Source organism: Sciurus carolinensis, chromosome 3 (genome assembly GCF_902686445.1).
Source record: "Sciurus carolinensis chromosome 3, mSciCar1.2, whole genome shotgun sequence".
NCBI lineage: Eukaryota > Metazoa > Chordata > Mammalia > Rodentia > Sciuridae > Sciurus > Sciurus carolinensis.
In genome coordinates this window covers 111,915,566-111,932,436 of record NC_062215.1, presented here as the reverse complement: position 1 = coordinate 111,932,436, position 16,871 = coordinate 111,915,566, and the positions used below count along the sequence as shown (strand labels likewise).

General features: G+C 35.9%; 1 pseudogene; it reads right to left on the bottom strand.

The window, feature by feature from the left end:
• Positions 1-10,210: 10,210 nt before the first annotated feature.
• On the bottom strand, positions 10,211-11,065 carry LOC124979472 (probable gluconokinase; annotated as a pseudogene).
• Between the last annotated feature and the right edge of the window lie 5,806 nt (positions 11,066-16,871).

The following is a 16,871-nucleotide window of genomic DNA, read 5'->3' as shown; positions in this document are numbered from 1 at the left end:
AACATGTTTTATTTCATAATGGATCAGCCATTCTTAATTTTAATAAAAAGGCAATGTCTGTTCTTTATAAAGATTATTTGGGAAATCTTCATTTTACTAGCTTTAACATCATCTCTTTAGTCAGTTTTAATACGCCCTACAATATAGCCACAATACAGTATATTACCATCTGCACTACATGCTGTCCTCCCACTCTGCCTTGTTATTCTTACACCTAATCCTCTTTGTAACCCTTACTACTCCCACACTGTCTATCCTTTCTTCATAATTGTAAAAAGGAGATGATCATTTCATCTCACACACCATAATTTTCAGCAAATTTTCTCATTCTGGCAATGTGGCCTTCAATTCCAGCCAGCTAACTGCATAAGACCTTTCTTATCATGCCATCAGTGGGATGACATTGATAAACTCTGTGCCTCTACTCCTCCAAATAAATGATTGCTATACTTTACTTTGATTCTTCACAGGCATATTGAACACATAGCCAAATTTTAATATCCCTATATTCACAGACTTTTTCAAATCTCCATGACATTCTTAGCTTCTCCTGCAACAACATTACGAAGATCAAATATCAAACCATTTAACTCAAATGAGAAACATTATACTAAGCCAAGGGTGTGAGTTTGAATTATGAACAAAAAAACAAAATTCTTCTTTAGGGCTACAGACTATCTTTCAATGGTAAGTAAAAGGCAACCATTTCCACACTATCAGAGGAAGAAATCAAGGTATAGAGATTACCAAATAGTATCATACTATACTTGAAAAGCAATTTATTCACAGATATGTCCTATTAACACTAGATCAATACTATCAACTCCACATGCTCAAGACAGCATATACTATGTATATAAATGTTACATAATATTAACAACATAAAGGTAATTAATTTTTATAGCATTCCTATCAACAGATACTTACACTTATAATTAAGGAGATGGGACAGAACTACCACAGAATAGATCTGTAGCATAGCCTAGTAGAAAGACGACTGGACTGGAATTTATGAGACTAATCTGGTTCCTAATTCTCCTTTTTGTCCCAAATGGCAATATTTAAATCCATTGTTAAATCCATATTTGTAACAAAGGGTGGTAAAGACTGGAAAGGTAACCAATGAGCAATTTTCCAAGAAATTCAACAGTCAATATTAATAAAGATAATCACAGAGTAATATATTCCTTCATATCTATGGAGACTTTACTATGATTCAGATATTATGCCAGGCCGAAGTTACAAATATAACAGTGTCCTGCAAAATGGGACGATTGTGAAAATGCATAACAGACAAATTTCTAGACACAGGTGACCTACCAAAATTGAGCCAAGAAGATATTAAAACCTAAATATATCTGTTACGAGTAATGAGATTGAAGCAGTATTTTTTTTTTTAAATCTCCTATCAAAGAAAAGACTAGGACTTCATGTTCATGGTCACTTGGGGGGCCGGAGATCAGAGCGAGCATCTCTGTCCTAAGGTGGTAGACAGCAGTGGAATTTTACCAAGGAGGAAATTAAGAGATAGAGAAACTGATTGACCACTAGATGATACGACTGCTGCTGCAGCACATGACCTTGCAGTCACAGAAGTTCCAACCAGGCATGATTTGGACATGGCAATTACCTCTCCAAATCAGGCACCACCACCTTCAGGGCATATGAAATGGTATAAAATTCTATTTACTATCTCTCAAATTGGTTTTCAACAAGTTATGTAAAAATAAACTTACATACTTTTTCCCCCACCCCCCAATTTTTGCCATTAAACCTTTAAATTCTAAACAAATTGTAATGTATCTATTTAAGAGTTAGATTTGGATGTACTATGGGTATGAATATTAATAGAAAGTCTGTTGCAAGCCTCTCTGTAAAATATGAAGAAAAGTACTCAGCATTCTATGTATTGTGTTAAATAGATGTACACAATTTAAAAAAAAAAAAGGCTAGGACTGGATGGATTCCCTGCTGAATTTTACCACACTTTTTTATTAGCACATTTTAATTACACAGAATAATGGGTTTCATCATAGCATATTCATACATGTATGTAACATAATTTGATCATATACATTCCCTCCATTATCCTCCTTTGCTTTCCTCTTTTCTTCCTCCCTGATCCCCCTCCTATTCTTTAATTCTCCTATTCCCTCTTTCATACTTTTTTACCCCTAGATTCCACATGTAAGGAAAACATGTTATATTTGTCTTTGAGTCTTGTTCATTTTGCGTAGTATTATGATCTCTATTTCCATCCATTTTCCTGCATTATTTTATTCTTTTTTAAGGTTGAATATTAGTCCTTTGTGTATATATACCATATTTTTCTTTATCCATTCATCTATTGACAGGGACCTAGGCTGGTTTGATAGTTTGGCTATTATGAATTGTGCTGTCATGAACATGAGTAACAAGGTTCTCTATAATATGCTGATTTTAATTCCTTTTGTATATACCATGAAGAAGTATAGCTGAGTCAGACAGTCATTCCATTTTTAGCATTTTGAGAAACCTCTGTACTGATTTCATAGTGACTATATGTCTACAGAAGGACAGAGAAAGCGGAGAGCAAGTTCAGGATTTAATTCTCAGAGTGACTGACATGAAAGTAGAAGGGGAACTATTAAGAAAGGACAAGGGGACAGTGTGAGGGGACAAAAAGAGGGAAATGAGGTGCAATAGTAGAGTGGATACAATTGAAGTACATTAGATGCATGTGTGGAAATGTCACAGTCAAACCCATTAATTTGTAAAATTAATAAGGATAATTTTCTTTAAAAGATGGACTGGGTAACCTTAATTTCTTGGAACTTCGTTGTGGGTTGAATTCAAAACTTTGTATAGAATGGCTCCCTTATTAGAGTTGATTATCATTAAACATAGAGTCCTGTGGGGGAGGAAGAGAATGGGTCAATGGCCCCAGGAAACCTAAGCATATATTTTCTATGAGTTTTTTTATCTTAGATCCTCATTTTCATGTTAATTTTTAGAAATTATTATCAGTATTTTACTTATCATTTGAATGCTTGCCTCCCAATAATATTTTTATGTGATTTCAGTGCCCAAGTTTATTTTTTCTCTTTGAAGCAAGTTTATATACAAATATTAGGAACTTGGTTCAGAAAACCTGCAACTGGGCACAGTGGCACACGCCTGTTATCCCAGTGGCTCAGGAGGCTAAGGCAGGAGGATCTCAAGTTCAAAGCCAGCCTCAGCAAAAGTGAGGTGCTAAGCAAATCAGTGAAACCCCATTTCTAAGTAAAATGCAAAGTAGGGCTAGGGATGTGATTCAATGGACGAGTGTCCTTGAGTTCAATCCCCAGTACCCCAAAAAAAAGAAAGAAAAAAGAAACCTGCAACTGGAACACATGGAATACAAACATCTTGGAGGATATTCCCCCAATTCCCCAATTTGACTAAGTTCCTCTTAACCTACTGAGTCTATAGAAGTGGCTTCCTCTTTACTAAGAGCTAATACCCTGACCTCCATCTTTCACCCAGCTCCCACACATTCTCCACCCATCCCTATCCCAGGTGTTAATAGGAAATAATTCAGAGGTCTCTGTTCCTCAGGGCACCTTGTGCCCTCCATAGGGCCTCAATTCCCCTCTAAGTTACTAGACCTATAATTAGTATTAAATTGCAACTTAAACCAGCTGAGGAGCTGCTGGCTCTTATAAGGAAGAAAAATAACCATACTTAAGCTGCAAAATCTAGGAAGTATAGACCAACAAGAACCTGGGAGTTCACATGGGAATTTTAAGGTGCTTAAAAATTTAAGGCACCAGATTATAAATTTGGTTAAGTAACACTTTGCAAAGATGCAGAATTTAACAGCCTGGCTAGGACCCCTAAGAGGGAATGTGAACTCATTACTAGGATGGCTCCTAGAAACATGGAAAAAATGATGGTCCACACCAAGTGAAGCTGAAATATAGAATGGCTGTGGTAGACAAAGGGATAGGATTAAAAGGCTCAAGGAAGTAAGTACACTGAAATAGACTCACTAAAAGATCAGCCAAATGATTGTGTTCCATTGGAAGCCAACAGGAGACACAATTCAATTTATAAGATCACAAGGAACACACCAGCATCACTAAAATATTTAGTGATGACTCTCCTCTGTAGACCAAAAATGACAATAGGAGAACTTGGTTTGAATATAGCAATGGGAATAATAGGATCCCCTCAAAACTGAAGCTACATGATGGCATTTTACTAACAAAAGGCAGTGAATCATGATTGTCACAATGATCACCAAAAGGATCCTGTTATGCAGAGGGTTATAGGGATGGCTATTAGAACATGGAGTCCCTAGAAACAGTCAAGATGGGTACTACAAAGATAGCCAAGAAGGGTACATTCACCTTGCACCAAAATAAGTGAAAGACAGATAACTGGAGGCAGAAATGGATGTGCACAAAAAAGTTGATAATTCCTAACCCAGTTTCAGGATCTGATTCAATTTTCAGAGCCAGCACCCTGAAAGAGATGGTCAGGCCCACTGAATGAACAATCCTACCTTGCCAAGTTTTTCAGGGTATTGATTTCCCTGTTCCTCGTACATAGGGAATTACAGACATTTACTTTGAAAACTATTCACTGAGAAAAGGGGCACATTCAGATATTTTGAGTACTATTAGACACAGATTGTGAATGAACATTAATACCCAGAGAACTAACACATCATCAGAAAGAGAGATGTCATATAAGAGAAAAAGAGCATACAGGGATAGGCAATAAATGTAGTCCTAGGCAGGGTCCAGCTTAGAGTACATTCACTAGGTCTGCAGACCCATCCAGGGACATTTCCCTAGTTTTCCAATGTATAATTAGGATTGGAAATATTCAGCAATTGATCCAAACCCCTTGGTGTAAAGAAGCAGTATGGGGAAGAAAACCAAGTGGGAGTTCCTGAAACTATTCTCTTCCCATAGTCAGAATGGTAAATCAAAAATTATATCATAACTCAAAAAGGATAGAACTTTTAAGGATCTAAAAGACACAAGAATGTTGGCCCCATCATAAGCCACATATTCCACTTAATTGACAATTTTAGCCCTGCAGAAAATGAATGAATCTTAAATGATGACTATAGACTGTCAACAATTCAACCAACAAATAGCCCTAATCACAACCAGTATGCCAGATGTGATGTATTTGCTAGAGGTAATATGGCCTGAGATACATGAATAAGCCACTGATATGATGAGTATGTTCTTTTCTATCTCAATCAGAAAAGAGGGTCAGAACAATTCTCATTCATAGAACCATACAACATTATACATTTATGGTTTCATTCCAAGGCAATATTAACTCATGTTCTCTATCATAATATAGTCCAAAGAAATCTCTAGCCCAAAAGATTCTTTGGGCTTCCCAAAGTATGAGGAAAAATTCTCCCAATCTTCAGAGAGTTAGGCAGTGAACCAGATCACCTACTTTGCATGGAAAAGAAGCCCATGGTTAAAATATGTATGTACTAATGGGCATTTTGTGGATGGCCTGGTTGGTTGGTCAGGTGCCCAAAAGTTAAAAATATTAAATACCAGAAACTAATAAGTCTGGAGTATAGACATTTGGATGGGCACAAAGTGTGAAGATCTTTGTATCAGATCTTTGGGCATCCCAAAGAATATCATGTCAGTCCATTATAGCAATGACATTATATTGATTGGGCCAGATGAGCAGGAACTAACTAGAATGTTGTAGTCTCTTGGGAAACCACGTACTCCAGAGAGAAGGAAATAAATCCTAAGACTTAGAAGTCTACAACACCAGTATATTTTTAGATAAGTGGTTAGGGGTATAATCCAAGTAAAAGACAAAATAGTAAATCTTGTACTTTGTGCTAAAAAGAAATCATAGCACTTGGTGGGCCTCTTTGGATTCTGGGGGTAACATATTCCATAGTTTAGGAATATTGTATGAATCTACATGCTGGGTGATGCTGGGTGACAGTTTGGGGTAGGGTCCCAAGCAGGAAAGGTCTCTACAATAAATACAGACTGCAGTACCTACAATAAGCCCCTACTGTATGTTCATACTATTCAACGCAGACTGTGCGTGATAGTGTATCAGTAGAAGGAAAAGGTACCATAGCAAGTTTATGATACTCTCAAGTAGTAACAATTGGAATCCTTTGAAATACTAGAGAAAGGGCTTAACAACTGAAGTGGAGAATTATATGCACTGAAAAAAATAACACCTGTGTGCTACTGGCCCCTAATAGAGATAAAACACCTGATTTTTGGACCAACAAGTTATCATGTGGCTAAATCTGCTCATCATACAATGAGTCACGTCAGACCCACAAAATCTTAAGGTCAAATGAGCCCAGCAAAAATCGATCCCAAAATAAAGCACAAGGAAGTGTAGAAGGCACAAGTAAGTTGCATGAGCAAGTTGTGCAGACCCCCATGGCATTCACCTCTCCTCTATCAGTGCTATTCCATTGACTAACAAATATGACTATATAGGACATCCCATTAAACCAGTTAAAGGAATAGGAAAATGTCTGAGCCTGGCTTATGGAAGGAACACTCTATGTAAAAATGGATGAAATCTACATTGTAGCATCACTCAAGAATAGCCTAGGGGCTGGGGAGATAGCTCAGTTGGTAGAGTGCTTGCCTTGTAAGCATAAGGCCCTGGGTTCAATCCCCAGCACCAAAAAAAAAAAAAAAAAAAAAAAAAAAAAAAAAAAGCCTAAAAGATAGTGGTGAGGAAAAATTCTCCCAATCCTCAGAGATTTAGTTGATGTACCAGGTCACCTACTTTGTGTGAAAGAAGAAGCCCAAAGTTAAAATATGTAGGTACTAATGGGCATTTCATGAATGGCCTGGTTCGTTGGTCAGGTGCCTAAAAGTAAAAATACTAGAATATCAGAAACTGGGAAGTCTAGGGCAGAGACCTACAGAGGAACATATTAGAGTGGGCACAAAGTATATCATCTGTGTATCAGATGTAAACAAGTATCAGAGAGCATTCACCACAGAAAAGACACAAAACCACCAAGTAAGCAAATGATGGTCAGTTGATGCCACCTATTCTGTCATCTACCATTTCAGTGCCACACAACTGAAAGAATATGTGGCCTGGGAACTAAAGGGAGAGGCAGGAGTGGCCCCATTTACTTTAATCTTCAATGCCCCATTGGAGGACTGTGTTTCCCATCATTGCAGTTCTGGGCTTAACAGAGAAAGAAGTCTTGATCCCCCAAACAGGCACACTTTACCAGGGGACATAATAGAGTCAAGATATTGTTCATATACAAAGACAACAGGAAGACATATTCAAATATTAAAAACAGAATACAAAACAATAACTCATCCTTGCAATGAAATTAGTCATCTATGAGATTAATCAAACTAAAGAATTCAGGAGGACCTGGGGTGTAGCTTAGTAGCAGAGTGCTTGCCTGCATGTACAAGGCCCTGGGTTCAATCCCATACCTTGCAAAATTTTAAAAATAAGTCAGGAATTAAGAAGTCATATTAAAAAATAATAATAAGACTAGTGGAAACAGTGAATTCACTTACATATCATACTAGTAAAGAACAAAATAAAAACTGTAGGAATTATGGTTAATAAATAAACTGTGAATACCATAAATACAGACAATACAATAATAATACAACCACAAAAGTTGAAGAATGGTAAGCCAGCAGGATATAAAAGAATGCTAATATTCACATTTTTATACCAGACTATCAACCAATGTCTAAAATTAAACATTCATTTAATAAAATATCATATTCCAACATCTTAGATTTGCATACTTTTTAATCATAAGAAGAATCACAAAGAAATAAATCCTGTGATGAAGAGGCATTTATTTGAAGTTCAACATTTCTTTAACTTCAGTCTCTTTTATATATATTACTTTACATCACATTAAATTTAATATTTTATTTAAAATGCATTCACAATATGACCCTCTTTTGTAAAACAATTTTTCCTAGATTCCAACCTAAACTATTTTTTATTTCTGCAGTTCTATATGTGTGTTTTTCATAAAATTATATATGAAACAATATTCACCTTATGTTAATGATGGTGATTTATAAATAGTAGAATTTATGCTATTTTTTAAATTTTATTTTTACACTTTTCTACATTTTTTGGATTATTTACAGCAAGCATATATAATTTTCCAAAAGCAATAATGAAAGGAAGCAAAGGCTAGATAACTAAAATTTAAGTTTATGCTAAAGTTAAATTTTTTTATAAATCTGTGAAGACTAAAGGTCTTGAATATTTTAAGGTAGAAATTAAAACTATAAGAGTAGGTGAACTCTTCCAAGAAAATCAGGAAAAGTACTGACATAGTTTTTCATTCCTATAGAGCAGGTACAAAGAAAAGGAACCATGAAAAAAATCAGAGGTTACGTGATGAAGCCAGGCATGATGGCGTATGCCTGTAATCCCAGCAACTCAGGAGGCTGAGGCAGGAGAATCACAAGTTCAAGACCAACCTCAGCAACTTAGCAAGATCATGTCTCAAAAAACTAAAAAGAAAAAGAACTGGGGATGTAGCTCAGTGGTGAAGCTCCCCTGGATTCAATCTTCAGAGCCAAAAAAAAATAGTTGAGTAATGAGAAGAGAATCAGAAACTATACTATCATAAAAACCATGAGAGGATGCAGTGACCAGCATTGTCAAATGCTACAGAGAGGTCATGTAAGGCACTAACTGAAAATCATAAGCAAGAAATTACTAGTAATCATGAGCAAAATGTTTCAATAGCATGACTGAGGATGGAAGTCAGACTGCAGTGGTGTATGAGCAAATAGCTACTGAAGAAGCTTATACTTCTTTATTTAAGAAAGGGTCTTGGGCTGGCGAGATAGCTCAGCTGGTAGAGTGCTTGCCTTGCCAGCACAAGGCCCTGAGTTCAATCCCCAGTACTGCAAAAAAAAAAAAAAAAAAAAAGGATCTCAAACTTCTGCAAGTGAGAGGGGAAAAGATTTTAAAGTCTTTAAGATTATAAAGACTTGAGAATGAACATATAATAAAAGAGAAATGGCTACAGAAAGAGGCTGAAGATAAAGAATAGAAAATGACCAGTACCTCAGTAGGAAGGGAGATGATTGGATTCAAAGCACAGAGGGAAAAAGGATGGACAGCTTTTCTTTTTTTTTTTTTTTTTTTTTTTTGCGGTGTTGGGGATTGAACCCAGGGCCTTGTGCTTAAGAGGCAAGCACTCTACCAACTGAGCTATCTCCCCAGCCCAAATGGACAGTTTTTTGAGATAAAAGATTAATGCTTAAAATAAATCTAAAAGGAAATAAATTCCACGAAGGATAGTAAGCTGCAGGAATCAGTATTGATTGCCTCAACCTATAATCATTGGGATGACACATTGCAATTTAAGCATAAGCATATTTAATAACATGAGTAAAACCTAAGAAAGATTATATAATTAACTAAATCAGGTGATGAAAGAGTGTGAAAGAAGAAAGAGGTAACATGTGCATGCTATCATTTCTCAGGGTAGGGAATTGATCGATAAAGTAAAAGAGAACTAAGCATGTTACATAAAGGTGTAGTTATAAAAGGAACCATTAGGGTAAAAATATAAAACTCATGATACGAGAAAAATTGTATCTTAAAAAAGGAGAAGAAAAATACAAACTAAGAACTTGAAAATTATTAAAGTAGAACACATAAGATGAAAATAATAGCCATAGTTAAGAACATCTGGAATATCAATAAGTGTAAGGAGTTTAATTCAATCATTAGAAGAAAAAGATTTTCAAAATGGATCACAAAGTAAAACACAATTCTACAATGCATTGATTCTCAAAAATTTTGGCCCTTAAAATACTTAAAAATTATAGAGAACCACAAAGAGTGTCTACTTGTGTAGATCACTTCTACTGATATTTACTGTTTGGGAGATTAAAACTGAAATGTATACTTTTTAATCATTATTAATTTCTCTAAAATAATAATAAGCCTATTGTATATTTTATAGCCATTTCATTTATTGTAAAATATAGACATTAGTGAAAATGTTCTAAACAAAGTAATGATTTCTATCATTAATTACAGAATTTCCTGTGATCATTTAATGGCATCACTGATGAATTTAAACTTCAATTTAAGCTTGATTTTAAACTGTGCCAAACCATGATGCCAAGCACATCACAAATTCCTACAAATACAAACACATGTATCTTGACACACCATGGTTGGTTCAACCTTAAGAAGAATTATAATACAGTATGTGTGGAGAGACTGGAACAAGGTTTGGAATGGGATAGAGATCTATGACTGATTCTGTTCTGGACCACTGATGTGAAATGATTCTCATTTCATTTTCAGATGAAATTACAGCAATGATCTCTGACAGATTTTTGTCTACACTGATTTGGATGAAGTTTTTGGGAGGTAATGGGGGCTCCAGAGTTCCAAACTAGGACTGTAATAACGACGAAGACATCAAATGTTCTTTACTTTGGAGTAAGCATCCAGAGATCCTCAAACGACCTGCTTAGTTGGACCACCAGGAGCTGCACCTCAGTCAGCTTTTCTTCCTTTCTTGACTTCCCATATTTCAGAAGCGCACTCTTTTCCTTGAATTAAGATGTCTCTGTATGTTTTCTTCAAAGCGGAACAGGCTAGAACAACATGCTGTCCTGAGACTACATCTCTCAGTAAAATGTCATGCAAGTTGCAAAGCCACGGAATCCTGTCCTGGTCACTCAGTTGTATCCCTTTCTCAATCTTCAATCAATTTTCCTTTGGATGATAGTCATCTGCATCATAGAATGCATCCCAGTTCAGATGCTAGCAGGGCGACCACATTAGATGGTTTCAGATTCCTTTCCTTGGGGCTCTGTGGGAAGCCGTCCTTATTTAGCAGAATCAGACTAGGTTGAGCCATGTGACACAAAGGCCTGGCTTCTAGGAACTGCTGAAAAGTATGTGGCGCTGGGTGAGAGTGGTTTCCTGTCTCCTTCTGGAATTTTCCCCTACAAGGATGGCTCCCCTAACTCCACTCTATCCTGTCCATCAAGGAACAAGCTCCTCCACCCTTGCCCTCTTTTACCTGCATATTATAAATAAAGGAGAGTTGGGCAACTCAGTTGTTGTAAAGAGGCCAGAGTTGGTATGGCTAGACCTGTCACATCCACTCTCATAAAAAGATTATTGGCTCTAATGTCTTTATTGAGTAAATAAGTCTTTTGGGTAAGAGATAGAAAAACTGCCAACATCCTCCATCAGTTAACCCTTTCCTCCTCCACGCAGGACGTCACAGAGAGGACCCCGACAGGGCTCATGGCAGAAGAGTTGGCAGAGGCAAGCAGCTCACATGTTGATCAGAAAGCAGAAAGAGCAAGCCCACGTATCTTGACATAAATAACATTATGGAAAAAATGGAAAAAGCTACAATTTCCCAAACAAACAAAAATTTAGTGAGCAGAGTAAGAGTGTGCTATGTATTTTGTTCATCTCATTAACATCTAGCTTGAGAGAATAGCTAATTTCTCACGCATGCTTTGTATTAAATCTGTAAATTCCAGAAAGCAAAAATAAAACAAACAAATCTGACCACTATGTAATAAAACTAGAAATTAATAAGATTGGAAATTTAAAAGTTTCTTTCATCTGTAAATTTTAAACTGCCTTTCCAAAATAGGTGTCAGATCAAAGAAAAAATACAAACCAAAATAGCCAAAATTTTAGAAAATAATAATGACAACACTATGCATTAGAGTATAATTTACCAACACTGAACTCAAAAACCATAGAGTCTTTACAGTCCAACTTACACAGAAGCAACTGGGGAAGTTGCTATAGAACAACACATTCCTCTTTCCCAATCCCTTAAAATAAGATTCAAGAAGAAGTATATGAAAATATTAAAGGTGGTACCAATGCAATTTAAACTGTTCAACTATATAGAAATACAAAGTTTTCATACATTTGTAACAAAAAATATTAATACCAAAACTGACAAAGATTGCACAAATAACCACAAACCATATCACTGCAAAAATTAACACAGATATCTTCAAGTAAATTCTTTTTGTATTAGGAATTGAACCTAGGAATGTTTTATCACTGCACTATGTACAATTCCAGCCCTGTTTATTTTTTGAGACAGAATCTCACCAAGTTGCTGAGGGTCTTGCTAATTTGCTGAGGCTGATCTCGAACTTGTGATTTTCCAGCCTCAGTCTCCCAAATTATTGGGATTATGAATGTGCACCACCATGCCTGGCTAAGTAAATTATTAATAAACATAATCCAGCAATATATTAAAAAATGAATGCATAATAACCTAGTATGACTTGTTCTAGAAATGCAAGGATGGTGGATAGTGACCAAGTGAGATTTGCTTCAGAAATGCAATATTGGTTCAAAACTATTAATTGACATTGTATTAGTTGTTCTAATGACAACAAAAAAAGTTGATCTCCAATATGCTAAAGAGAATTTGAAAAGTCCAACAATTTTTAAAGAAAAAGAAAATTAACAAAACCAAAATAGGGAGCTACTTCCTTAATAAAATATTTTCCCAGTGTGTCCCCAAAGGCTGCAACAGGTTTTAACATTAGCAGCAATGACACTAAAGTCAGACTACAGTCAGGAACAAGTGAGTAATCATTATCACCACTGTTCTTTAACATGAAGCTAATGTATTACTTAATGCAATTGTGTAAATATAAAGACAAAGGCCAGAGATGTGGTTCAGGGGTAGAGCCTTTTTCTAGGATGCTCAAAGCACTGAATTTGGGTTCAACTTCCAGAACCACCAAAAAGGGGGGAGGAGGGGAGAAGCAAATGATTTGGCTGAATAAATGCAAAACCTGAAAAAAATAACCACAGAACTGCCAAAATTGATAAAAATAATTCAGTTAATTAATATCATACAAAATAATTACCTTTCTATATTGTATATATATATAAAATAAATGGTAGAAAATCTAAAGGAAGAAAGGATTCCACTTTCAATACCCCTTCCCAAAATATAACACCTAATAACAATAGTCAAGACCTATAAAAAGAAAACTTTAAAACACTATCCAAAGACACCAAAGAATATTTGATGCTAAATCCTAAAATATACTATATCATTTAACAGGAATCGACTTAAGTCTCCTTCAAGAGGAAAATGTTTTTTTTAATTTACATAATGGAGTATCATTGAAAAGAAAAAAAATGAAAAAAATTTTTATGAACTTCTATGGAACAACCTCTAAAATCCATTAAGTTTTTTTAAAAGCAAAGCAAGGGGATGGGGGTGTAACTCAGTGGCAGAGCACTTGCCTAGCATCTTTGAGGTCTTTGGCTCAAACCCCACAAAAAATACAACTCACAAAAAAATTTAAAAATTAAAAAATTAAATGCAAGGTGCAAAAAAGTGAATATAGTATGATATTTGTGTGTGTGTGTGTTTTATAAGGCACAAACAAAACTACATACACTTATTTGCTTATATTTGCACATAAGTAACTGAAATACTACAAAACAAATCTAAGTGATTAATTATAGTACAGAAAGCAATGAACCAATGAGATACAAAGAGATTTCACAATCAGTAGCATTTTAATGTGTGACATATTGTCTATTCAAAATCAATTTTTTTTTTTTTTTTTTTTTTTTTTTTTTTTGGTGCTGGGGATTGAACCCAGGGCCTTGTGCTTGCAAGGCAAGCACTCTACCCACTGAGTTATATCCCCAGCCCTTCAAAATCAAATTTTAACATCAAATTTTTACATTCATTTTTTTGAAAGAAAAAAAATCACATGAAAGTTTCCTTTTTCTGTTATTTTGAAGCATATTTCTCAAATATCTTCTTTCAAAAATTATACAAAATTGCAGCAATACTCAGCAGCAATTTTCAAAGCTAGGCATTGTGAGATCTTCATCAATGTTTAATGAATAAAGAGACATTGACTACAATGGTCTTAAAGTTTTTCCAGTTAATATTATTATAGTTTTGCTAGGTCATAAATGTTCTTTTCATTTGTACACTGGATCAGTTTTGTAATCATTTATTAAATGATTAAGAGTAGACTTTTGGCCATGCTTACAGGTACTCCCACAGCTTACTTTGCACCAGGGGTGGCTTTCTACTCAGCCCTGTGTCTATATTAGGCAACTTAACTTTCACAAGAGGATATCAGTCCTACTCCCATTTCAACTGTCTGTTAAAGCATATGGGTCCTTATTTAATTGGCAACATAGAGTAGCAGCACTCCAGGTAGTTGTCAGCAAATACAATCTTGAACTCACGCTGTCCAATACCAATCAAAATCTTGGCCAAGATAAATAATATTTAGGAAAGATTGCTTAAAAAATAGAGTGGACATTTGCTATCTTTGGCAACTCAACATCCAAACACTCATCCTTTATTGGGGAAATCTCAATATAAGGGGGAGGCAGGATATTGATTTTCTTTAAAAATACCTAGGAAAAAGCAAATATCCCCTCTCCCTACTCCTTAGAAGCCAGAAGTATACATGTGATCTAGACTGATCATTTGGATGAGCTGTTGTCCTGGGACTTTGTATCATGGAAAAGTTGAGCAAAGATGTGGGGACAATGAGAAATTAGTTGCCACAGTGGTAGTAACAGAAGTGAAACTCAGTAAAGTGAGGGACAGTGTCTATTAGCAGCAGCAGGATGTGTCATTTGGAAATTATTCCTCAGTCTTTCTTTCCTTGATTCATATCTATTTATCAAGCCTAGTCTCCAAGCTTTGAAAGATCTGTGGGATCATTGTGCCTAGACACACACATACACACACACACACAACACACACACACACACATAGAGTGAAGAAAACCTATCCCTCTTGGGGTGAAAGCCCTCCCTGGTTGTCTCAAAGCATGAATAAGAAACAATGTATTTGGAGGACAAGTGTGGGGGAAAGCGTGGTTTGGATTTAACTTGAGCTTATCTTCCAAGGCTTCACGTGTTCTTAGAAGCTTGGTATCAAGGGTAGTGGTGTCGGGAGATGGTGTGGAACCTTTAAGAGTTGGAGCCTACTGATAGTCCCTGGATCAATTGTGGGAGTGCTCTCAGAAGGGATTGAGGGACCCCAGTCTCTCTGTGGCTTCCTGTGTGGAGCTCTCACCATTGTGATGTCATCCACTATGAGGACTTCAACAGAGCCAAGATGTTGCCAGTGCCATGCACCTAAATCCTCCCAAACTGTGAACAAAATGAAATCTCTTTTCTTTATAAATGTACCCAGCTTCAGATATTTTGTCATACTTATAAAACACTGACTAAAACACAGAAGATATATATATAGTGGCAGTTACCAAAGTACAAATGCTTAAGAAAATTCCGTGTATGTAGATCCCAAATAGAATGCCTTGAACACAGGATACATTTGGACAGGTGGCTAGGGAAGTTAGTGGAATAATGGGGAAATTATACTATGCTAAAGTTTTTGGACTTCATCTTCTGAAGACAAAAGTGACAGACTTTCAGCTGATACATCAACAATACACAAAAGGAAACACTGTGTCCCTCCTTCTATTCATAGGTTTCTTACTACTACTGAAGTTACCACCAAAAATAAAATCTTTGACAGTGAATATGAAAAAAATTTTTAATGTATTTAAGGGAACCTAAATACCCCATGAAGAATTACCCCAAAATTTAAGAAGTTACTAAAGAAAATGAAATAAGCCAGTCCCAAAAAACCAAAGGTTGATTGTTCTCACTGATAAGTGGAAGCAACTCACAATAACGGGGTGGAAGGGTGAGGGGAAGAATAGAAGTTCAGTTGATTAGACAATGGGGAATGGAGGGAAGGGAGGGGGAATAGGAAAAGGAAAGACAGTGGAATGAATCTGACATAATTTTCCTCTATACATATATGAAAACAGCACAGTGAATCCCACCATCATGTACATCCATAAGGATGGAATCCTAACTAGAATAAGATATATTCCATGCTTGCATAATTACATCCAAATGGATTCTGCTGTCATGTATAACTAAAAAGAACAATAAATTTTTAAAAATCACCAAATAAAAGAAACAGAAAGGTGAAGATAAATAACAAATTCAACACAAAGGTGAGAAAGAATATACAAGATTCATTTACAGCATAAAAAGACTTTTTGGAATTAAGCAAGATTTTTCTGATTCCAAAATTCAGTAGATGGATTGAAAAGAAGGACTTTCACTACTGAAAATCAAATTAGTAGCCTAATTTTGAAAAAATTAGTGGAAGAAACAGCTTAAAACACAGAGCAAAAGCATAGAGACAGTCTTCTGTTTTTATCCACAAAGGATTAACTGCTTTTGGACTTAGGCTTCTACTATAAACTCAAAGAAAGAACAAAACATACGAAACAACTAATTTCAAGCATCAGGACTATGAGCCCTGAGAGAGAGGAAACAAATAAAGCAATCCCTGGGGCATTCCTACAGCACAGGAGATGGAACCTGAGCAGCCCAGGAGTGCCACTGAGTTGGGGAGGCAGAGGCTGGAGCTCAAATGAGCAGAGATGAATGAAGCTGTGGGATAAAACCATAGAGAAGAAAGTAACACCAAGAAAAAGCTCCAGAAACCACTAATGCTCCCTTTGAGTTTCTGGCTGAATGCTAATCTTTGTGCCCAGAGTGTGAAATTCCACAATGCCAGGCGAAGAATAACTTCCAAGAAAATAATATTTTTCCAGATAACTATAAGATGAATAATTCCCAGAGTTCAATCAAGACTAGGGACTTCTCAAATTCTCACTAACCAGAGTGAAGAGATCTTATTGAAAACAAAAGGCATCCCGTCTCAGAGATGCTAGATGACTATGCCTGAGTACTGAGGCTAGAGTGGCCCTAGAATAGAGGCGACTCAAGAGTAACCTTATTAAGATTTTAAAACGAGACTCCTT